This window comes from Kogia breviceps, chromosome 10, assembly GCF_026419965.1.
Source record: "Kogia breviceps isolate mKogBre1 chromosome 10, mKogBre1 haplotype 1, whole genome shotgun sequence".
Classification (NCBI taxonomy): Eukaryota; Metazoa; Chordata; class Mammalia; order Artiodactyla; family Physeteridae; genus Kogia; species Kogia breviceps.
In genome coordinates, this window is record NC_081319.1 from 83,126,298 (window position 1) to 83,151,391 (window position 25,094).

Here is a 25,094-nt window from a genome sequence, read left to right on the forward strand (position 1 = left end):
CTCCCTCCCTCTCGTTCTTCGTTTCCCTCCTCCTCGCTTCCTCCAGGCCTACCTGAGTCACTTTTCTAAAGTACCTTTTTTTCTTTTTTTAATTTCCAGTTAACGGGAAGGTTTCAAAAGGAGTCAGAGGAATCCCCTCCTTCCGTTTACCTAAATTCGCCAACTGTCTCCTTTTGCCCCATTTGCCGGCCTTTACCCTCAGTAGGAGGGGCCCTCTCTCCCCCACCAGGCCACCCGGAGGTCTGTCCCGGCCACCCACTGAGGGCCCTGCAATTCCAGGGATGGGAAGTTGACTTTGACGTTAAAGAAGTTAAAGAACTGCAAAACCCTCCTCAGGAGGGAACAGATTAGACCTCGAAACCCTGGGCCGCTGACTTTTCCGCTATTCACACTTGAAGTGAGTTTATCAGCTTTTCTCCAGTCAGACTCTCAGCTGAAAGCAGATGCTCGCGCAAAGAAGAGATGATCCTCAGAGAGAGGTCCAGGGCGAGGGTGTCGCCTGGCAGGGACCACCTGAATTGGATTCTGCAGTTTGGGAACTTGGCGCTCACCAAGGGAAAGCTAGAATGAAAAAAGTAGAGAACAGGGAGAGAAGAGAGAAAGAAATAAGTTCTCCAAGGAAAGAACAAACAAAGACCTAAACGAAACAAAACCTACACGTTCTGGCCTCCCACTTCCTCTCTTTGCAGTAAAGGTTTCCCTGAGCGACTACGAAACAAAATTCACATAAGTGATAGTCCTTGGTGCAAGAAGTCGGCCACCGGGGGACGTAGACTGTTGGAGAAACAGGCTTAAATTCAACCTGTAACAACAAAATTACTCAGGCTTTGTCAGCGCTGTTCTAGTTCTGTTGCTTCTAACAACCAGCCGTGTGGCTTCCAGAGTCCAGTGTAGACGACTGGGAGGCTGTCTGCGTCTGGGACGTTGAACAGTCTCAGAGTCCAGGCTCATGGGCCGGTGGGCTCAGCCTGAAACCGCACACCTCGGATGGGACTCGAACCCACAGGCTTCCAACTGAAACCACACAACTTGTCTCAGGACTTAATGAAGCTCAGGTTCTTCATGTCTCGGCACAGAAGGAATTCAGTGAGAGGCAAAGTGATAGGTAAGAAATAGATTTATTAATAACCTTTGTAAAGACGTTGCAGTAAAACAGGGTGCAAGAAGATGGTCACGCCCCAGGTCTCAGATGAGTCCCTGGAACAGGCCGTCAAATGAGGTCCTTGGCTTCAGGCAGGAAAGAATTCAAGAGCAGAGCCACAGTAAAGTGAAAGCAGAGATACACATTCTATAGACAGAATGTGGTCCTTCTCAGAAGGCAAGAGCGACCCCAAAGAAATACGAGATAGTTTTTATGGGCTGGGTAATTTCATAGGCTAATGAGTAGGAGGATTATTCTAACTATTTGAGAGGGAGGGGTAGAGATTTCTAGGAACTGGGTCACCACCCACTTTTTGGCCTTTTATGGTTGGCCTCAGAACCGTGGTGCCTTTGGGCGTGTCATTTAGCATGTTAATATATTATGAGTGTATAATGAGTCTCAAGGTCTAACTGGAAGTTGAATCTTGCCGCCATCTTGTTGGGCCTAATGGGTTCTAACCAGTTTATGTCATATCCTCAATGGCTATGTCATTCTTTTAAAGGTTGTGCCCTGCCCCCTTCCCTCCTGTCTCCAACATGCCTGTAGACTTGTTTTCTTTTAATTTTTAAAAATCAGTTGCTAACCTTAAAATATTAGATTTCTTATAAAAATCTAGATTTTCAGCTGTGGGAGGAAAGAAAGATTCATTCTTTCCATCAGCACTGGACCTTTATTCCCCACATATTAGCAAAAGACAGTTATTAGATATGTTAGATGCAGTCCTTACTGCATCTGCAGCCAGATGCACACGTTGCTTCCTGCCAGGTCTCTGCGAGCATTTGAGTGTGGGCCTCTGCCCTGCTCCTCTGCTCCCTGGGAACACTCCTCCCCAGAAGGCTGACCCTCATCTTCTGTGCTTAGCCTACTCTCATACCTCCCAGGGACTCTTTGGTACCTTGACCTGCCTCTCCCAAGTCATGAGAAAATATTTTGGGAAGCCAGGTTGAAGCCATCAGTTGATATAAAATGCATGGAAACTGAGTGATGAGAAACGGAAGTGAATATGGTCATAGACAGTTAAACAAATTTTACTTCATCAACATAGACAAAAAGGAGTTGAAAAAAGACTATCAGAAGACTTATAAGAGGATATGGTTGTGATTAACATTGGTATCCTGTGCTTCATTCTTTCCCTCTTCTAGTCCCATGACTTTTAATAGTTTATTGAAAATAATAATAATAATTACAGCTCTGTTTATTGAATATTTACCATACCCAAGGAACAGTGAGGTTACTACTGTTAATATCCCCATTTTGTGGATGAGGAAGCTGAGGCCTAGAAAGGTCAAGTTCCTTTCATATGTCACAAAGCTAGTGAGCACTGGTGGAACTGGGATTTGAACCCAGGGTGTGATTCCAGATTGGGAGCTCTGGTATCTGTGCCTTGGAACATCCTGAGGTCAGGGAACTGAGTCTGCCTTTTTGTATCTCTCCAGAGAGATATAGATGCTCAGAAATAGGAAGTAAGGAAAGGAGAAATGGGGGGGGGGGGAGAAAGAAAGAAAAGAAAAATGGTGGTGAGAGGGATAGAGTTATCTTTAGGAATATGTAAAACTGCCCTCATTCTGATTGATTACCTGGTAAATACCTACTCTTATTTCCAGTCCTAATCTCAGTGGTTCCTCCTCTATGAATCCTTTTCTGACTCAGATGTTAAGTGGCTGCAGCACTGCACCTAGTTCATGCCACCATTGTTGTACTTTTCATGATTACTATAATTTTACATACCTGTGTTGACTGAAGAAAAACACAACCTAAGAGTTTCAAGTTAAGTTTTATTATTTATAGACCTGACTGAGGACTATAGCCTGGGAGACAGCCTCTCAGATACTCTGAGGATCTGCTCCAAAGAGGTGAGGGAGGAGCCAGTATATATAGTTTTTGTTGAAAAAAAAAAGAGCATCAAAAGATCACTGCTAAATACAAAACCCCAGAAATCTCAAGTTAATGATTTTAGTGCTTTTCCACATATGGGAAGATGCAAGAGTCTGGGCTCATTGAAATTACTCCTTTGGTATTCATCTTAACTTTGTAGGGCCAGTATCCCGTTTTTCTCCATGCTGAATTCCCCAAACGACACACCGTCAGGGTCAGCTGCAGTGGCTGATGGCTTGATTGTGGGCAACATTCATTGTTTACTGGAATGGCAGTCAACATTCCCTTCCCACACCTCTCTCCAACGCTAGGCTCTGAGCTCTTTGAAGGTAGGGTCTCTCTGGCTGCTGCCTAGTACTTAGTATGGGCACAAACTGTAAATCTGTAAATCAATGAATGGCCTTTTATGGGGCATGATCACATATTAACAAATAATACCCTTTTATCCTCTTACTACTCAGCACCTGCTTTTTGTATGGTTTGAAGTGAAATTTGGGAAGCCTACAGAGGAGTAATGATGGTCGCCTCCATTTTATATTTGTGCATTCTGAACCCACGAAGTCAGAGAGAATAGGAAGGAAAAATAGGAAGAGGAATGCAAGACCAAGGAAGCTTCAAAGCTGTATATGCCACAACTTCTACAGGCAGCTTGTTTATTCATTCCACAATTATTAAGCACCTACTGTGTGGTGGTGCTGTGCTTGGCAGTCAGATACAGCTATAAGCAAAACAATCAAGATTTCTTTTCTCATAAAGCATAAATGCTAGTGGGGGAAAAGAAATAATAAACAAGTAATTAAACACATACATAAGATTTTTTTAAAATAGTAGGTTCTATGAAAGAAATAAAGCAGGGAGGTGGAGCAGAGTGAGCGGGCTGGGCACTCTAGGATAGGTGATCAGGGAAGCCTCCCCGGGGGAAGTGACCTTTAAGCTGAGACCTGAATAATGAGATGGAGCCAGACCTGAGTATCTGTGGAGAAGAGTGTTTTGTGCAAAGGGAACAACAAGTGCAAAAACACTGATTAGCAGGTATACTATTTTTATTTTTATTTTTGGGAGCCATGCCACATGGCTTGCAAGATCTCACTTCCCCGACCAGGGATTGAAGCCGGACCATGGCACTGAAAGCACCAAGTCCTAACCACTGGACCAACAGGGAATTCCCTGCTTTTAAATACAAGCAATATGATCCCTGATATTCAGGCCATTTATAATGTGGCTATGCATCTTATCTAACTAACCTGCTTATCTCTTCTCTCATTAACCATCCCTCCCTTTAAAAGACCTAGTGCCCTCCCCCACATCCAAAATTCATCCATGTCTCTGATTTTTTTTTTCTTCTGAAATATTCTTTTCTCTCCTTTGTCCTTCAAAGCTTACTTAAAATTCCATCTCCTCCATTAAAAATTATTTTTCACCTGGAGCTATTCAGTACCTTGACTGCGGTGGTGGATAGGCAATACTGCATTGGTGATAAAATTGTATAGATTTTAATACACACACACACGCACACAAATGAGTACAAGTAAAACTGGGGAAATCAGAATCAGATCAGTGGTGTCAATAACCTGATTGTAAAATAGTACTATAATTTTGCAAAATATAACTACTGGGGGAAATTGGACAGTGTACCGAGGAGCTTTCTGTTTTATTTCTTACAACTGTATGTAAATCTACAGTTCTCTCGATTTTTTTAATCAGATAACCAAAAAAAATTACATTTTTCCTGGAAATGAGGAAATTTTAAATTTTTTATTAATTTGAAAAAAATAGATTTTCAATTTGCTATGAATCCATGTCCTCCAGTCTACACATTTCTAACTTGCTGATTATAATAAGCAAAAGGCATTGTCTAAATAAAAACATACCAGTCTTTTACCCTATCAAAAAACCATTCCAGCAAGATTCATCTGGAATAATGTCTTCTCAGGGAAAACTTGCTGGCACCTAGTAATGATTTCCTTCCCCCTTTTGATGTTCACATATTGCCCTTCAAGAACTTTGGCCAGGACTGGCTCCTACAGTTTGAAGAATCAACTTTCTTCCCCATTTCCCAAACTGGAACAGTGTGTACCCATCAACAGTCCTCTGGCACCCCTCCCTGGTTTCACAGTCCCTGGAAACCTGCCAACAATCTTCTCATATATAAATTCTATTGGTACCCCAGCTGGAATTGGTCCAAGCTTGGAGACAGCTCATTTAAAGGCAGGCATTCATTCTCTTACAATATCCCATTCATTTTGTGCTTCAGTATCTTCCTACTGATATCTGTATTATGTGTATCCAACGTCACAAAAGTTAGAGCAGGTAAGCTGGTGTTCTGAGGTGGGAGCCAGGAGGTGCTGGATGCAAATCCATATCCCATCATTTTCTAGCAATAGATCTTGGGCTAAGTGATCCAATTCTCTGAGCTTCAGTTTGCCCATCTGTAAATAGAACTAATAATAGCTGCTATTATTATTAGGTTGTCAGATAACAGTGAAGAATGAATGAGAGAGTATTTGTAAGAATGGATAGCAAGAACAAAGCAGATGAGGTGAATATATCTGCTTCCTTATCAATGTGTGAATTTATGTGGATTCATGGGACTTCAGAGCTGGAAGGTTCTGAAGAAGTTGCCCAGACCTTCCTCCCATTCAGTGAGACCAGTATTCATGAAACATTTCAGCATTAAACGGCTGCTTTCCATCACCCATTACCATCACAACTTCTGCACTTGAGCAACATATCTGTACCTTCCATGCTCTATCAAAACCTGGAAAAGCCCTTTACTCTGGTCCAGGTACTTTAAATTCTCTACCTCGTTAATTCTTACAACAATCCTATGATGCATGCCCACTTATATCCATTTTACAGCCATGGAAACTGAGGCTTAGAGATGTTAGGTAACTTCTCCAAGGTCATACGGTTAGTAAACGGGATTCAGTCCAGGTCTGTCTCACTCTGAAGCCCTTGCCCTTTTCTGCACTATTACACTGCTTTAAGAAAAAAAAAAAAAAGCATTTTTTTAAGTCTTGTCCCTCTTTTAGGTATATACTTTTGCTATAAACTGGATGATGTCCCCCCCAAATTCATTTGTTGAAGCCTCAACCCACAATATTATAGTATTTAGAGATGGGCCTTTGGGAGGTATTTAGGGTTAGATGAGATCATGAAGGTGGGACCCTCACAGTAGGATTAGTGCTCTTATAAGAAGAGGCACAGAGATTGGTTCAAGATGGCGGAGAAGGAAGTGTGCTCACTCCCTCTTGCAAGAGCACCAGAATCACAACTAACTGATGAACAATCATTGACAGGAAGACACTGGAACTCACCAAAAAAGATACCCCACATCCAAAGACAAAGGAGAAGCTACAATGAGATGGTAGGAGGGGCACAATCACAATAAAATCAAATCCCATAACTGCTGGGTGGGTGGCTCACAAACTGGAGAACACTTATACCACAGAAGTCCACCCACTGGAGTGAAGGTTCTGAGCCCCACGTCAGGCTTCCCAACCTGGGGGTCTGGCAACGGGAGGAGGAATTCCTAGAGAATCAGACTTTGAAGGCTAGTGGGACTTGATTGCAGGACTTTGACAGGACTGGGGGAAACAGAGACTCCACTCTTGGAGGGCACACACAAAGTAGTGTGCACATCGGGACCCAGGGGAAGGAGCAGTGACCCCATAGGAGACTGAACCAGACCTACATGCTAGTGTTGGAGGGTCTGCTGCAGAGGCAGGGGATGGCTGTGGCTCATCATGAGGACAAGGACACTGGCAGCAGAAGTTCTGGGAAGTACTCCTTGGCGTAAGCCCTCCCAGAGTCTGCCATTAGCCCCACCAAAGAGCCAGGTAAGCTCTAGTGTTGTGTCGCCTAAGGCCAAACAACCAACAGGGAGGGAACCCAGCCCCACCCATCAGCAGACAAGCAGATTAAAGTTTTACTAAGCTCTGCCCACGAGAGCAACACCCAGCTCTACCCACCACCAGTCCCTCCCATCAGGAAACTTGCACAAGCCTCTTAGATAGCCTCATCCACCAGAGGGCAGACAGCAGAAGCAAAAAGAACTGCAGTCCTGCAGCCTGTGGAGCAAAAACCACATTCACAGAAAGGTAGACAAGATGAAAAGGCAGAGGGCTATGTACCAGATGAAGGAACAAGATAAAACTCCACAAGAAGAACGAAATGAGTGGAGATAGGAAACCTTCCAGAAAAAGAATTCAGAATAATGATAGTGAAGATGATCCAGGACCTTCGAAAAAGAATGGAGGCAAAGATCGAGAAGATGCAAGAAATGTTTAACGAAGGCCTAGAAGAATTAAAGAAGAAACACCTAGAAGAATTAAAGAACAAACAATACAGTAACTGAAATGAAAAATACACTAGAAGGAATCAATAGCAGAATAACTGAGGCAGAAGAACGGATAAGTGACCTGGAAGACAGAATGGTGGAATTCACTGCTGCAGAACAAAGAAAAAAGAATGAAAAGTAATGAAGACAGCCTAAGAAACCTCTGGGACAACAGTAAACACAACAACATTCGCATTATAGGGGTCCCAGAAGGAGAAGAGAGAGAGAAAGGACCCAAGAAAATATTTGAAGAGATTATAGTTGAAAACTTCCCTAACATGGGCAAGGAAATAGCTACCCAAATCCAGGAAGCACAGAGAGTCCCAGGAAGGATAAACCCAAGGAGAAACACGCTGAGACACATAGTAATCAAGTTGACAAAAATTAAAGACAAAGAAGAATTATTGAAAGCAACAAGGGAAAAACGACAACTAACATACAAGGGAACTCCCATAAGGTTAACAGCTGATTTCTCAGCAGAAACTCCACAAGCCAGAAGGGAGTGGCATGATATACTTAGAGTGATGAAAGGGAAGAACCTACAACCAAGATTACTCTACCCAGCAAGGATCTCATTCATATTCGATGGAGAAATCAAAAGCTTTACAGACAAGCAAAAGCGAAGAAGAGAATTCAGCACCACCAAACCAGCTCTACAACAAACGCTAAAGGAACTTCTCTAAGTGAGAAACACAAGAGGAGAAAAGGACCTACAAAAACAAACCCAAAACAATTAAGAAAATGGTCATAGGAACATATATATTGCTAATTACCTTAAATGTGAATGGATTAAATGCTCCAACCAAAAGACACAGGTTCGCTGAATGGATACAAAAACAAGACCCATATATATGCTGTCTACAAGAGACCCACTTCAGACCTAGGGACACATACAGACTGAAAGTGAGGGGATGGAAAAAGAGATTCCATGCAAATGGAAATCAAAAGAAAGCTGGAGTAGCAAATATCAGATAAAATAGACTTTAAAATAAAGAATGTTACAAGAGACAAGGAAGGACACTATATAATGATCAAGGTATCAATCCAAGAAGAAGATATAACAATTATAAATATATATGCACCCAACATAGGAGCACCCCAATACTTAAGGCAACTGCTAACAGCTATAAAAGAGGAAACTGACAGTAACACACCTCATTTACACCAATGAACGTATCATCCAAAATGAAAATAAATAAGGAAACAGAAGCTTTAAATGACACAATAGACCAGATAGATTTAATTGATATTTATAGGACATTCCATCCAAAAACAGCAGATTAGGGCTTCCCTGGTGGCGCAGTGGTTGGGAGTCCGCCTGCCGATGCAGGGGACGCGGGTTCGTGCCCCGGTCCGGGAGGATCCCGCGTGCCGTGGAGCGGCTGGGCCCGTGGGCCATGGCCGCTGGGCCTGCGCGTCCGGAGCCTGTGCTCCGCAGCGGGGGAGTCCACAGCAGTGAGAGGCCCACGTACCACAAAAAAAAAAAAAAAAAAAAAAACAGCAGATTACACTTTCTTCTCAAGTGTGTACAGAAAATTCTCCAGAATGTTCTTCTTTGTGACCCAAGAAGATCACTTCTTGGGTCACAAATCAAGCCTCGGTAAATTTAAGAAAATTGAAATCATATCAAGCATCTTTTCTGACCACAACGCTATGAGATTAGAAATCAATTACAGGGAAAATAACGTAAAAAACACAAACATATGGAGGCTAAACAATACGTTACTAAATAACCAAGAGATCACTGAAGAAATCAAAGAGGAAATCAAAAAATTCCTAGAGACAAATGAGAGCTAAACATGATGATCCAAAACCATGGGATGCAGCAAAAGCAGTTCTAAGAGGGAGATTTATAACAATACAAGCCTACCTCAAGAAACAAGAAAAATCTCAAATACACAATCTAACCTTACACCTAAAGGAACTAGAGAAAGAAAAACAAACAAAACCCAAAGTTAGTAGAAGGAAAGAAATCATAAAGATCAGAGCAGAAATAAACAGACTGGAAGAATGTTCTTGGATTAGAAGAATCAATATTGTGAAAATGACTATACTTCCCAAAGCAATCTACAGATTCAGTGAAATCCCTATCAAATTACCAATGGCATGTTTTACAGAACTAGAACAAAAAAATCTTAAAATTTGTATGGAGACACAAAAGACCCCAAATAGCCAAAGCAGTCTTGAGGGAAAAAAACGGAGCTGGAGGAATCAGACACCCTGACTTCAGACTGTACTACAAAGCTACAGTAATCAAGACAATATGGTACTGGCACAAAAACAGAAATATAGATCTATGGAACAGGATAGAAAGCCCAGAGATAAACCCATGCACCTATGGTCAACTAATCTATGACAAAGGAGGCAAGGATATACAATAAACAAAAGACAGTCTCTTCAATAAGTGGTGCTGGGGAAACTGGACCGCCACACGTAAAAGAATGAAATTAGACTACTCCCTAACACCATACACAAAAATAAACTCAAAATGGATTAGAGACCTAAATGTAAGACTGGACACTATAAAACTCTCAGAGGAAAACATAGGAAGAACACTCTTTGACATAAATCACAGCAAGATCTTTTTTGATCCACCTCCTAGAGTAATGGAAATAAAAACAAAAATAAACAAATGGGACCTAATGAAACTTAAAAGCTTTTACACAGCAAAGGAAACCATAAACAAGATGAAAAGACAACCCTCAGAAGGGGAGAAAATATTTGCAAATGAATCAACAGACAAAGGATTAATCTCCAAAATATATAAACAGCTCGTGCAGCTCAATATTTTAAAAAATAAACAACCCAATCCAAAAATGGGCAGAAGACCTAAATAGACATTTCTCCAAAGAAGATATACAGATTGCCAACAAACACATGAAAGGATGCTCAACATCACTAATCATTAGAGAAATGCAAATCAAAACTACAATGAGGTATCATCTCACACCAGTCAGAATGGCCATCATCAGAAAATGTACAAACAACAAATTCTGGAGAGGGTGTGGAGAAAAGCGAACCCTCTTGCACTGTTGGTGGGAATGTAAATTGATACAGCCTCTATGGAGAACAGTATGGAGGTTCCTTAAAAAACTAAAAATAGAATTACCATATGACCCAGCAATCCCACTACTGGGCATATACCCAGAGAAAACCATAATTCAAAAAGACACATGCACCCCAATGTTCATTGCAGCAATATTTATAGTAGTCAGGTTATGGAAGCAACCTAAATGCCCATCGACAGATGAGTAGATAATGAAGATGTGGTACATATACACAATGGAATATTACTCAGCCATTAAAAGGAATGAAACTGGGTCATTTGTAGAGACGTGGATGGTTCTAGAGACTGTCATACAGAATGAAGTAAGTCAAAAAGAGAAAAACAAATATCATATATTAACGCATATATGTGGAACCTAGAAAAATGGTACAGATGAACCGGTTTGCAGGGCAGAAATCGAGACACAGATGTAGAGAACAAACGTATGGACACCAAGGAGGGAGAGTGGCGGGGGGCAGGGCGTGGTGGTGTGATGAATTGGGAGATTGGGATTGACATGTATACAGTAATGTGTATAAAATTGATGAGTAATAAGAACCTGCTGTATGAAAAAATAAATAAAATTCAAAAAAAAAGGAGAGGCACAAAAGAGCTCTCCCTCTCCCTACCCTCCCCCTCCCCCCCTGCCCCGTGTCCACAAAGAAGAGGTCCTGTGAACACTCAGCGAGATGGTGCTCACCTACAAGTCAAAAGTCAAGAAAGGAGGTCTCAGAATGACGCTTACCTTTGCTGACACCTTGATCTTGGACTTCTCAGTGTCCAGAATGTAAGAGATAAATATCTGTTGTTTAAGTCACTCAGTCTGTGTATTTTGTTCTGGCACAGTCTGAACAGTCCAGACAGACTCAGACACTTCTGCTGCATTCATGCCCTCCTTTTTCAAACCTGACCTCAATCAAGAGCTTGCATTTCAGCCTGTCAGTCTCTTAGCTCCCAGCTTCCTGTCCTTCCCATTGTCCATTGTATCCTCGTGTTGGGCTGTGACTGTTCTCTTACCCTCTGGACACATCCTCCTGTTTAGTGTCTCTGGCCAGCTAATCAGACCTATGTTTTTTTCCTGAATGGTTTGATGTTTGCCTTTATAAAATCTGTGTCTGTTCTTGGGTACTCCAAACTTTAGAAAGACATGGTTACTTTTTACCAAGACTCTGAGTGCTTCCAGTTAACCTATACCTATCTGCTTTGGGGTCCAAGTTGGGCCCAGATGAGCAGTGCCTCTTACTTCCTCTGTCTCCTGGGAGCTACAGCTGTAAGTCAGGCAAATCACAGGTTACCTGCTGTTTGTGACAGCACAGATGGACCCTGAGCACGTGGATCTAAGTGACAAAAGTTGGAGAGAGAACAACAAGTATGACACCACTTATATGTGGAATCTAAAAAAGTCAAACCTGTAAAAACCTGTAAAAACAGAAACAAAAACAGAATAAAATGGTGGTAATCAGGAAATGGGGGTTAGGGAGATAAGATGGACGGTGTTTAAGGGTACAAACGTGTAACAAGTCCTGAATAAGCCATAGAGCTCTAATGTACAGTATATTGAATATAGATAATATTATACTATAAATACATAATATGATAAATATCGTTACAACAGCCACCAAATTACAAGATATAAATGTATCAAAAGTGAAACAAAACAAAACAGGTAATGAGCCTGTTTTGCTCCTACTTCTACAGCATGTGAGCCTTCCTGCTCCTACTGATGTCTCCTTTCCCTGAATCCCTGTAGCATTTGTTGTTTGTTCTACCCCTTGATCACAGGGTCTGGAACCTATTACACAAAGTGCTCAAGACCTGCAGTTCTTTCCAGGGTCTAAAAAAATGTTTGAGACCAGGAAAAAGTTGACTTAAAAAAACTTGCAAAATCAAAATTAATATATGTGTCTTTAAATGTCCACAAATTTAACATTATGAAAAGCAACTTCAATTCAACTCTTGTCTTAGGTGGTACCATATAAATAATGTTTGATGTAAACTGTAGGTTCATTTTAACATGTTTTGAGTGATGTAGGGTAGTAGGACCTCTGAGAATAAGAGTGCCTGGGACCTACCAGAGTCTTAAAACAACTCTGCTTGATTATGCATTATTTCATACTTTATTATAATTTCCTATGTCACGCTTGATGTCTCAGTAAGACTATAAATCAATAGGTAGTCAAATCCTTCAATGTGTTGGTGTACCTACTGTGTGATAAGTACTGTGCTCAGTACTCAGGGTGGAGTGAAGGGTGATAGACAAAAGATAAAAAGGGGTCCCCCGGGGTCCCCCAGGGCTTCCCTGGTGGCGCAGTGGTTGAGAGTCCGCCTGCCGTTGCAGGGGATACAGGTTCGTGACCCGGTTCGGGAGGTTCCCACATGCCGCGGAGCGGCTGGGCCCATGACCCATGGCCGCTGAGCCTGTGCGTCCGGAGCCTGTGCTCTGCAACGGGAGACGCCACAACAGTGAGAGGCCAGAGTACCGCAAAAAAAAAAAAAAAAAAAAAAAAAAAGGGGTCCCCTGGCTTATGGTGTTCAAGGTCTAGCTGGTAAGAAGTGGGCTTTATCTTTCCCATCTTTCCTTTGCCTCCCCAGCTTCTTTCAGTTCCTCAAATTCACTGAGCTCCTTCTTTCCTACCTTAGGACCTTTGCAGATACTGTTCCTTAGAATAGTCTTCCTGCCATCTTTCTTCTGGCTACCTGACTCCTATCCACCCTTCATTTATCTGTTTAAATTTCACTTCCTCAGAGAACTTCCCTGGCCACACCCTGCCTTCACCCTCCACACCACCTAATTTAGGTCCCCCCGCCCCCATTACTCTTTCATAACTTCCTAAAGTTTGGGGGATTTTTTTGTTTTGCCTTTGCAGCACTTATTATTTGAAATTACTTTATGTTTGTTTGTTTGCTTGTTTACTTATAGTCTATCTTGCCTCATTGACTTTTAACCTCTAGGAGGGTAGAGACTGGCCCTGTTTTGTTCACTGTTGTATGTCCAGTTCCAGTCATGGTGTCTGGCAGACAATAAGTGTTCATTAGGCATTTGTTTAATAAATGAGAGTGGAAAGGCATATACTCCTAAAGCAGCTCAATGGTAATGCAAAAATGCCTAGAATTAAAAGGAAATAACAAGACTCTGTATATAGTCTGTATGGCACTATAATGGTGGATGCATGTCATTGTATTTTTTTCTAAACCCATAGAATGTACAACACCAGGAGTGAACCCTAATGTAAACTGTGAGTGATGTGATTATGATGTGTCAACATAAATTCATCAGTTGTAACAAAGGTACCACTCTGGTGGGGGATGTTGATAATGGGGGAGGCTATGCATGTGTGGAGGTAGAAGATATATGAGAAATCTCTGTACCTTCTTCTCGATTTTGCTGTGAACCTGAAACTGTTCTAAAAAATTAAAGTCTTTAAAAAAAAAAAAAAAGGAAACCAGAAGAGAGACATGTATATATAAGGGAGGAGTTGAGAGAGCTTCAAGGAAGAGGAGAGATGGACAGGATTTGGGTAGATGGAGGAGGGGGCTGCATTCTGAGTTAGGGGAGCACCATGAAGCCTGGGCTATAAAGATAGGTTTGCTGGTCTCAGAACAGTTGAAACACTAGCCTGCCTGCCTGTTTCTCCCTTGGAAATGGTGAAAGGCCAACTTGGGTAGGAAGGTTTAGACCATACTGTGGAGGGGCTTGAAAGCCATTCTAAGAGGAAACATGATGAACGCAGTGGGAGATGCAGTGCAAGGTCGATGGTGAACTGGGCAAAGAACAGAGACGAGGTTTGGGGAGATCAGCTAACAGACCCCTTTTCCATGGCTGACATTCTAAGGGCTCCTCAACAGCAGGGATCCTATTTTTTATTCCATTGTAGCCACCACTACACCTTATTAAATTCTAAGCATTCAAGGTTTGAACCATAGCAGACATAGATGAGAAAGCACAGATACTCTGACATAAATACACTAAATAATCTTTAACTGGAAAAAATGTGAAAAAACAAGCACATATTTCCTTTGAAACTTCAGCACAATTTGAACCATGGATTTATTTTATCTTTTTTATCATCGAGTGTCTGAGGTAATTAGAGCATGGGTTTACATTTTTTTCTCCCTAAATCAAGAGATAATTTCTCAATCCTTGTTGCATAGATGGAAAATAGAGGGAGAGAGTCAGGACTGTATTTTGTGTTTCTTGCCCAAATATTGCTGCCATTTGCCTCATGCTGCCTGATACAGCATCACCTGCCCACTGGACACTAATCACTAATTATAGAGAGGCTCTGGCAGCCGCTGGATCGACCACTGGCCTCTCTGACTGAGCATCTCCGTATATTTCCTCATCTTGTCTAGTTCCCTAAAAGTTTCTCTTTGAAACAAAGCTTTAATGAGGTGAGAAAAATTCTTACTCCATGTAAAACATAAAGCTGATAGTAAAATGACATTGAATTAAAGGAGAATGTGAAATATCAATGTCCATGCATTTGTTAAAAATGACAATGTTGTTTGTATTTTTTTGTTTGTTTGTTTTGGTTTTTTTTTTGTGGTACGCGGGCCTCTCACTGTTGTGGCCTCTCCCGTTGCGGAGCACAGGCTCCGGACGCACAGGCTCAGCAGTCATGGCCCACGGGCCCAGCCGCTCCGCGGCACATGGGATCGCCCCGGACCAGGGCACGAACCCGCGTCCCCTGCATCGGCAGGCAGACTCTCAACCACTGTGCCACCGGGGAAGCCCTGTTTGTATTTTTTGATGTGGAAGAAACCCATGTGGCAGAGACCCACATGTTCATCCTCTCCTTGGTCCATATAGCAGACCCTCAGTGATCACCGATTACATGGCCACTAGGAATAAAGACTACTTTTCATGCTCTCTCTTGCAGCTAGGTATGGATATGTGTCTTAGTCCTTTATATGTCTATTGTAACATCTTTACATAAGAATAGCTTATATTTTTATCATCTTTTTCCTAGAAGATCAAAGCTTCTTAAAAGTTTTTTTTAAAATAATACCTCTTTCATTAATCAGAATTTCAGCATCCATGGTGTTCAAGGTATTGTAATATTTTTATTACCAAAATACTTTACAGTTGTTTTTAAAAAAATCAATGACTTTCCAACTCACTCAGAGACATTATTTTGGGAATTCCCTGGTGGTCCAGTGGTTGGTTCAGGGGTTAGGACTCAGCACTTTCACTGTGGAGGGCCCGGGTTCAATCACCGGTTGGGGAACTAAGATCTCATAAGCCACATGGCATGGCCAAAAAAAAAAAAGACATTAGTTTTTCCTACTTTAATACCTGTAGATTTCTTTGAAAGAAAATAAAAGAAGAAAGAAGCAAAGTGGCCTAATTTCATTTTTAAATGTGCCGTAATTTTCTTGGTAATTATTTGCAAGAAAGATAATTAGACTACCTACTTAACATTTTAATACCCAATTTAGGGTTAGTAATGTTTAATTAACACTACTCACATTCTACATGGAAAAAAAACTGATGGATGAGAAGTATGTATCAGTCAGGATTCTCTGTAGTAAGCAACAGTAGCCAACTCTGGCTAATTGAAGCACAAAAGGGATTTATTTTTTAAATATCGGGAAATTCATAGAATTTTCCAGAGTACAAAAACCAAGCTAAGAAACCACACGGCAGAGCAGACATCCCTGATGACATTTAGATTCAGTAGTCTTCCATGTGGACCACCTAGCGGAAGTGAAATATCCTGGCTGAACCAGGACATAATTTGGTGACCTTAGCATTAATCTTGAGGGATAAAGGCATACTTGGTTATAAAAAATGGGAAAGCACAGCCTTGAGATTTAAATTAAGTTTACATGATAGATGACCACTATTTCTAATTTAACGCAAGTACAAACACATCCACCATCTCATAAATCTTACAAAATTGAATCCACAGGACACTGTAAATAATGTACCTATCGGGCTTCCCTGGTGGCACAGTGGTTGAGAGTCCACCTGCCGATGCAGGAGATGCGGGTTCATGCCCCGGTCCGGGAAGATCCCACATGCCGCGGAGCGGCTGGGCCCGTGAGCCATGGCCGCCGAGCCTGCACGTCCGGAACCTGTGCTCCGCAACGGGAGAGGCCACAACAGCGGGAGGCCCGCGTACCGCAAAAATAATAATAATAATAATAATGTATCTATCTTATCAGTTGTATTACAAATACAGACTAACAAGCCCAATATTAAATAGCCACTTAATTTATTTGTGCATATTTAAGGCTCAAAAGTTGCCCCCCAAACTCTCACCGTCATTGAAGCAGCTTTTAAGAATTTAAGGGGGATTAAATTTAATGGATTAAATCCATTAAAATGGGTTATTGGTGGCCATTCAGGCACAAGGCAAGGAGCCAGTTCTGACATTCTGACTGCGAGGTTTGCAATACAAAATAGCTCACTAATTCTTCCTCCCACCAGAGCAGAAAGCACTTTTGTCCCATATGCAGATGGTTGTTATAAGTCACTAAGATACCTTCACTTCTGCTGGCTTCAAATTAGAGAGACAGGGTGCTAAATAGATGGTCTTCAGACACCCAAGTCTTGGTTTCGGTCACGCCCTTGGGGTCTGACTTCCATTTTCTCAGGATGTCTGTGAGGAATGTCTACCCCTGAAGTGTGGTTTTACTGTTATTCGCTGCTTGTGAAAGAGGAAATGTCCCACCAATGTCTCCCATTGCACCATCACGCTACTTTTAAACAAGAGAGAAAAGTAATAGTAATACAAAATCCCAGCGCTTATTGAGCAGACACTATGTGCCTGGGATTGGGCCAGACACTTAAGATGCTTTATAACCTTTCATCCCAGTGAGAATTCTGTGCAGAAGTCACTGCTACATTTCTGTTTTACAAATGATGAAACTGAAGATCTGAAAGGTTGTGCAACTTCTTCAAGGACAAACACATAAATAGAGAGCAAGCGAGCCTGGGTTTAGAATCCAGTCTGTGATGGAGCCACCTGCCTTGCCTTGCTCCTTTCCTGTGGGCTTCTGGCTTTTCTTTCCTTCTTGGCATTTTTACTAAAAAGGACTGCAGTCTCTCAATGCCCTCCAGTCCCTTGCATGCCTCTCTCTCTTACCTTAGTCCCAAGGCAATGCCCTTGGAGTATAATTATTAGTGTGGATCGCTGCCAAGCCTCTATGTTCTTACTGGCACGTCACAGAACTAGCCACAGAATACAGTTGACCCTTGAATAGCATGGGTTTGAACCCATGTGTGGGTCCACGTATACATGGATTTTTTTCAATAGTAAATGCTACAGTGCTACACAATCTGAGGTTGGTTGAATACATGGATGTAGAGAGCCAACTATAAATTACATGCAGATTTTTGACTGCAGTAGGGTAGGTGCCCACATTGTTCAAGGGTCAACTGTAATGAAATTAACAAACTGAGCATCTTAGGGGCCTCTATGCATCTCCCACCCCACCTACTCTGAGTTTGTCTCCCAATGGCATATGTCATTAGTAGATCAGCTTGCTAATTACATCGGGGTGGTGGTGACTGGATTAAATTCAGAGATTAATTTAGAGAGAACAGACATATTTATGACGTAGAGTCATCATCCTCTCCAAGAATGTGCTTTGACTTTCCATTTGTTCAAATTATCTTTTGTGTTCCTCAGTGGTGTTCTAAAGTTTTCTTTATGTAGGTTTTATGTAGCTATAGTTAAATTTATACCTAGCTATTTTATCTTAAAAAAATTTTTTTTTGTAAGTGGGGTCTCTTCTGGGTATTTCTGACTGGTTGTTTGTATATGTGAAGGTTAATTATTTCTGTATATTAATTTAAAATGCAACCGCCTTATTATATTCTCTTATTGCTTATAGTAGTTTTTTAGTTGATTCTCAGGGTTTTCAGATATGCAGTTTTATCACTTTCGGCTCATGATATCTTGGCCTCTTTTCCACTTTTTCAGCCTCAGATTTCTTTATTTTGATTAACAATCAAAAGTACAAGGTATTTTAGAACACTAGAACTCTAAAATATATAATTCACAACAAGAAAGTCATTGAGTATACTTTGACAGCTGTGGTTACTACACTGTCTTATAGTTATAATTACATGTAGTAGTTATAATCTTTTTTGTTTTTTGGCCACACTGCTCAGCCTGTGGGATCTTAGTTCCTTGATCAGGGATTGAACCTGAGACCACGGCAGTGAAAGTGCCTAGTCCTAATCACTGGACCTCCAGGGAATTCCCTGTAGTTATAATCTTTCAAGTGGTGGTCTCCACTGTTTACTTAATGATCCTCTTTGAGGAGAGGACTGTTTTATTCCTTTTTATATTTATAGCACTTAGCTTAGTGCCTCAATAAATGTTTGTTGAAAAATTTTTTAAAAACCAATAATCTAATCCTAAGTAGCCTAAAATAACTGTCATTTGCAAAACCTGTTAATGTCAACTGGCATTAATGTCAACCAGCCCTATTTCTCTTAAATTTTTTGAGGCCATGGAATATAAAATAATGTTTTTAGGTCAGAACACCTTCCCATCTTAGCTTAGTTCTCTGTTTTGCCAACAAAGTGTCCACTTCAGATGCCCACCAACCCCTCCATCACCAAACACTATCTGCCTAAGACTGAGTGAACTGTGCTGGTCAGCCCCAGGGCCCTGGACAACATGGAAAGTTGAAGATTCCAACCTCCAGGTGGAGGGCAGAAATAATGAGGGTACTTCTGGGTATTGCTTGATACAGCATTTTGCAGAGCAAAAAGGGAGACTGAAATCCTTCTGAACAGCTTCTATTTTTGTTCTCTGTCATTCCCAACCTTCTTTGAAAAAAAAAGGAGTCAAAATAGGGCCTGGCCTACTTTGAGGTCTCTCCATTTTATTGGTGGTCTAAAACATTCTCAAAATAACACAGGTAGTAGCTGACTCAGCCAGAACTCGAGGCTACATCTACTGACTCCAAGTCCAGCACTCTTTCCAATAGATTGGGAATTTGCTTCTACTTGAATTTTACTCATCAGAAACACTTTCACTAATTTGGTGATGGAGGTGACAGTGAGCCTTCCAATTTATAAAAATGTCAATATTCCCAGGAACAGTAATACACAAGAGGAAATTCAAATAACAGCAAACATAATCTCAGCCACAATTTGCCAAAAAGATACCAAGAACAAAGTAATACAATAATGAGGTACTATTTTACATTTTTGAAACTAGCAACAAATTCTATAGTGATCATTTCTAATGATGGAAAGATTATGCCAAAATCCTCCTTGAGGCAGCAAGATAAATTGCTATCATTTTTGGGGAAAGCAATTTGGTACCAGATACCACGGGGCCTCGATAGGTGGTTCACACCCTTCCACTGGATCACTTGAGTACTCAGAATTTATATAAGGAGTTAAGTCATTTGAAGAAGATGGCCATCTTAAGGAAGATATTAACTTTATGTAAGATGTACTCTATAACAAAAATAAACCTAAATGCCCAACAATAGAAAGATGAATTTTAAAAATTGTGCTACAGCAAATGAAGGGAATGTTATATGGACATTAAAGTTGTAATTAGAAATACTATGTAATAATATGTGAAACGAGTGCTTTATGACATAGTGTTAAGTTAGAAAATAAGAAATAAACACAAAAGTATATGTACACAAAGGTAACAACCAAAAATATATATATACATGTGTATGTATATATATATATATATATATATATATATATAGAGAGAGAGAGAGAGAGAGAGAGAGAGAGAAGACATGGAAATTTTAATGCAAGACGTTTTTTACCTCTTGATTCCTCAGGATCAGCACCTGAGGGGGAATGATGGCAGCGGGAGAGGGTGGAGGGGAAGTTGGACTGCAGTGGAATTCCAGGAGGAGCTCAGAAGCTGGGCTGACCCTGGGAAGCAGCAATGGCTTTGGGTGAGGCAGCTCTCTCCAGCCCAGTGGGCATCTTTTCCTTGGGGGAAACGTCTAAGAGGAAGGTTAATGGCAAAAACTAGAGTCTCCGCCGCTGCAGCTGGTCTCAAGACCCCCGTAGTAGTCAATTATCTCCATCTTCTACTATCCATGATGGAGTCCCCTCCCCCTCAGCTAGCACTTTTGCTGGTCTAGGTGGCTTTCCTAAATGGGATGACCAGGACTCTTATGCCTTCAGGGCCTGAGCTCCTGATCACCTTGCCCTTCTCAGGCTAAGGCTGCTGCAAGGGAACACCAAGCAGATCATCTAAGGTCATATGTAGTCTCCCATGCCTCCATTATATAGCAACGGGCCTACCTCCAGACTGACTATTAGGGTCCAAGTCCTACTCTGGAAGGGGCAATAATTCGTCTTGACTGGACTCAACAAATATTCCTTGGGGGAGGGATGGATTTGGAGTCTGAGGTTAGAAGATATAAGCTATTATATATAGAATGGATCAACAAATAAACAAAAAAAAAATGGATCAACAACAAGGTCCTTCCAGAACAGGGTCCTGTTTCAGCAGGTGATTTCTTTCCCAGCCTGCTGATTTCTTGACTTGAGGAAGCTGAAGTGACTGGGCATCAAACAAAACTTGAATGGGATTCCTGCGCTGCTCCCTAGTGGAACATCCTCTTCCTGGGACCCAAGATCTGTAAACTCTCAGAGCCCAGAGTTTCAGGAACAGGAGAAAAAGTACTCCCAGTGCGTCTCTGGTAGTTTGGGAAGGCAGGGCCACTCCCCTCTACCCCTTGGTTCTCAGACCCGTGTATTCTAACTGTTAGGGACACTGCACCATAGAATGGTGGTTGATCTAGGGAATATACTCTAAGGTACCACCTCCCAGCTGGCCTCTTAGTTGCATCTCAACAAGCCATTCCATTGCTCTGTGTGGTGCAGTTCGGGATAGGGCCACGGATCCCATGGTCGTGCACCCACTACCACACCTTGTTTGCTACAAAGTGTGTCCCTTATTCAAATGTGATCTTTTGTGGGATCTCCTCTTAGTAGATCAAACATTCTGTAAGCCCTTGGATAATAGTGCTGAGGCCTGTAAAAGTTTAATAAACAGAAACCTCAGTGAAGTAGAGTTGGGAGACCAGAAGGGGGAGCTCTCACACCCTGCTATGATAGCAGAGCCCAACAGGAAGACAAGACTCCTCTTCTTTCCTGGCAAGGACTCAGCCAATGAAAAGCCTCAGACTCTTTGTTTACTACAGCCCTCCTTACTTCCTTTTCCCCCTCTATAAAAGGGGTCTCCTTCCCTTGCTGTGCTGGGACTTGCATGTGGCTTGCCATGTGGACCCCAAACTGCAGTTCTCTGCTGATCTGAATCAACACATCTGCTGGAGAAATATCTGGCAGTCTATTTGTTTCAGGGCAACAGGCCCTATAAATAAGAAAGGCAAACTCAGAGCTGTAATATTTAGGTTTTTAAAAAAATTGTTTTAATTGAAGTATAATTGTCTGCAATGTTGTGTTAATTTCTGCTGTACAGCAAAGTGATTCAGTTATACATATACATACATTCTTTTTTTAATATTCTTTTCCATTACGGTTTATCACAGGATATTGAATATAGTTCCCTGTGCTATACAGTAGGACCTTGTTGTTTACCCTTTTTTTTGTTTATTTGTTTATCCATTCCCTATATAATAGCTTATATCTGCTAACCCCAGACACCAAATCCATCCCTCCCCTGAAGGAATATTTGTTGATTCCAGTCAAGACGAATTATTGCCCCTTCCAGAGTAGCAGTTCAGTGAAGTTAATTTGCCACTAAATGGCTGGTGGGTCTTCTCCAAGAAGTGGTGCTACATCAGGGACATAGAGCTGGTCTTTACCCTGGCAGGTTGGAACTTTGGTAGCAGCTGCAGCTAGAGCAGGTTTGCTGAGTGGAGCTGGTGCTATTGAGCCCATGCATACCTTTCATCCCTGAAACTGTGGCTACTTTCTTGTGCCAACAGATGAGGCTCAACAGAGAGGCTGGCTGATGTCAACTGGCTGAGTCATTCTGTCTACTTAATGCTTAGGATCTTCTGTAGTTTAGTTAAGAGTTCTGGGTGTGAAAACTGACTCAGATATGGAAACTGTGAGGGTTCATGAGTTTGTATTGGGGCAGCTGCCCTTAGCCTCTTGATCATTCATCCTTGATTACTGTGATTGGGAAAATGGAACAATACTTTTGTTGACTGCCCATCTGTCTTGCCCATAAGCATGCTCTGTTCTATTAACCATCTCCACATCTTTCTGTGGGTCAGGCCCTTCTTGCCGCCTCTCCAGCCTTGCCTCTCACTGCAACAACTGAACGCACTTTGCTTCCAATGGTTAAAGCACTCCTGTGATCTCTAATACCTCAGGCTATTATTATTCCCATCAAAGAGCCCAGTTCTATAATGACATCGCTTACCATGAGCTCTGGACTATAAAGGAGAACCACCAGTACGTTTCTCAGTGAATCTGATATCCCTCTTACCAGATCCTGCCTTGCTGCTTTGGTAAATGGAGGGTCCTCTTAGCCCTCACATGGTAAATAGTCATCTGGTTCAATTTCCAGCCTTGGGTCCCTGGTGGCACAGTGGTTAAGAATCCGCCTGCCGGGCTTCCCTGGTGGCGCAGTGGTTGAGAGTCCACCTGCCAATGCAGGGGACACGGGTTCGTGCCCCGGTCTGGGAAGATCCCACATGCCGTGGAGCAGCTGGGCCTGTGAGCCATGGCCACTGAGCCTACGCGTCCGGAGCCTGTGCTCCGCAACGGGAGAGGCCACAACAGTGAGAGGCCTGCGTACCGCAAAAAAAAAAAAAGAATCTGCCTGCCAATGCAGGGGTCACGGGTTCGAGTCCTGGTCCGGGAAGATCCCACATGCCGCGGAGCAGCTAAGCCCCTGCGCTGCAACTCCTGAGCCTGGGCTCTAGAGCCCACAAGCCACAACTACTGACGCCCGCGCACCTAGAGCCCGTGCTCCGCAACAAAAGAAACCACTGCAACGAGAAGCCCACGCACCGCAAGGAAGAGTAACCCCCACTCGCTGCAAATAGAGAAAGCCCACACGCAGCAACGAAGACCCAACGCAGCCTCAACTAATTAATTAATTTTAAAAACTTTCCAGTCTCAACTAATAAATCCACACAAGCATACCCCCTTCTATGAGAAATTTGGTTCCTTTTTCCACTGTCTGCAAGAGAAGTTTGGCATTTATTACTCATTGAGTGTGGGCATCATTTTCTCCAAGTGTCAAAGAGACATCTTAACAGTGTGTGCTGGGGTCCTGCCAGGTTCTAATAATCCTATCACCTAGGGAGTTCCCTGGCTGTCCAGTGGTTAGCTTTCCGTGCTTTCACTGCCGAGGGCCCGGGTTCAGTCCCTGATTGGGGAACTAAGATCCCACAAGCTGTGCAGAGCAACCAAGGGAAAAAAAAAGAATCCCATCGCCTGAAAGAATGCTCCCATATCAATTAACACTCTCATAGCCAACTTTATATTCTGCTTCCCCTTTACCCCACACTTGCTCTCTTATCTCTGCTGGTACATATCGAACATGTCCTGACGCTCCTTCCTTCCTTTTCTCCTCAGCAGACCCAGTATATCCCTGATGGCATTTGTTTTCAATAAAGGGTTATGTTATTGGCTATAATGGGTTATGATGGGTCTAGTGTCAGGAAGGGAAATGTGGCAGATCCTGATGGGGGCACGTTGTCTTCCAATGTAGAGACCTCCAGACCATTCTCAGGTGAGTGATGAGGACGAGCCTCTGACAGGAAGAAGTGGGCTGTTTCTGGAGGCCAAGAGGCTTCAGGGAATATGCAAATTGAAGGCTTTCATTGCGTCAACCCAAATGTCCACATTCCTTGAATCAGGGCCTCACTCTTTCCCAATGAGAGCTTGGATTTAGGTGTAGCAGACTTGCCAAGGGGAATTCAGTCTTCTCTGGAGCCTACTACTTTTGTGCTTAGAGCCTGAGCTTGCTTCAGCTTCATCTGCCCTCCAGCCATATGAGATGGGAGTCCCACTGTACTCTGCCAAGGAGGCCCTCTGGCTTTTATGGTTGGCCTTTAATTGCTCATTCATTACCCTCAACCTTTCCTTGTCTTTCTCCAGAATTTCTGTTGCCTCCAGCAACAGCTATCTGATACCATTATCCTTATAATTACTAACTTGCCCAGGCTTCCCAAATACTGGTTTCATTGCCCCAGCCAAAGCATGCCCTTCCGAAGGCATGTCCTCCCGGAAAGCGTCACCAATCTCACTGCTGCTGCGTGCCTGGCTTTATCCACGCTCTGCCACCCACCCACCACGGGATCCTTATTTCCAGCCATCTGGTGGGTGACCCAGCTTTAGCATCTGCTTTCTTGCATGCAATCCTGACACCACAAGCTAGGTTTTCTGAGAGGCAGACTCTGTAGTGGAGATCAGCACGCAGGAGATTTATCTGGAGGGTGCTCTGGGAGCAACATCTGTAGGGGTGTGAAGAAGCAGGATTGAGCAGAGAAGGAAGCCTGTGAGTCTGTCAACTGCAGAGGGCTCAGCAGATTCTGTGAGGGTCCTAACAGAGCTGTCCTCAAACTGGGGATGTTGACCAGGCTTTGGCTATGGGCTGTCCCTGGGAAGAAGACATAGATTTGGATGAAGCTGCTCACTTCAGCAGAGGATGATCACAGGGAGGGGGGGTTTCAATGGGATCTGCCAGCCATCGACCCTCCGCCTCCAAGCAGCTGGAGGAAGAGGTGTGAAATGAGGAGCTGGATTTGGGCAGCACACTACA

At 42.6% G+C, this 25,094-nt stretch overlaps 1 long non-coding RNA gene across 3 annotated transcripts in view; it reads left to right on the forward strand.

Moving 5' to 3' along the window:
- The window catches only part of LOC136794927 (uncharacterized), a 76,171-nt gene that overhangs the window by 21,449 nt on the left and 29,628 nt on the right, over positions 1-25,094 (forward strand). For all 3 annotated transcript variants that reach the window (XR_010842393.1, XR_010842392.1, XR_010842394.1), the window contains exon 4: positions 100-1,105. This is a non-coding gene — a long non-coding RNA (uncharacterized lncRNA). The remainder of the gene's footprint in view (positions 1-99; positions 1,106-25,094) is intronic.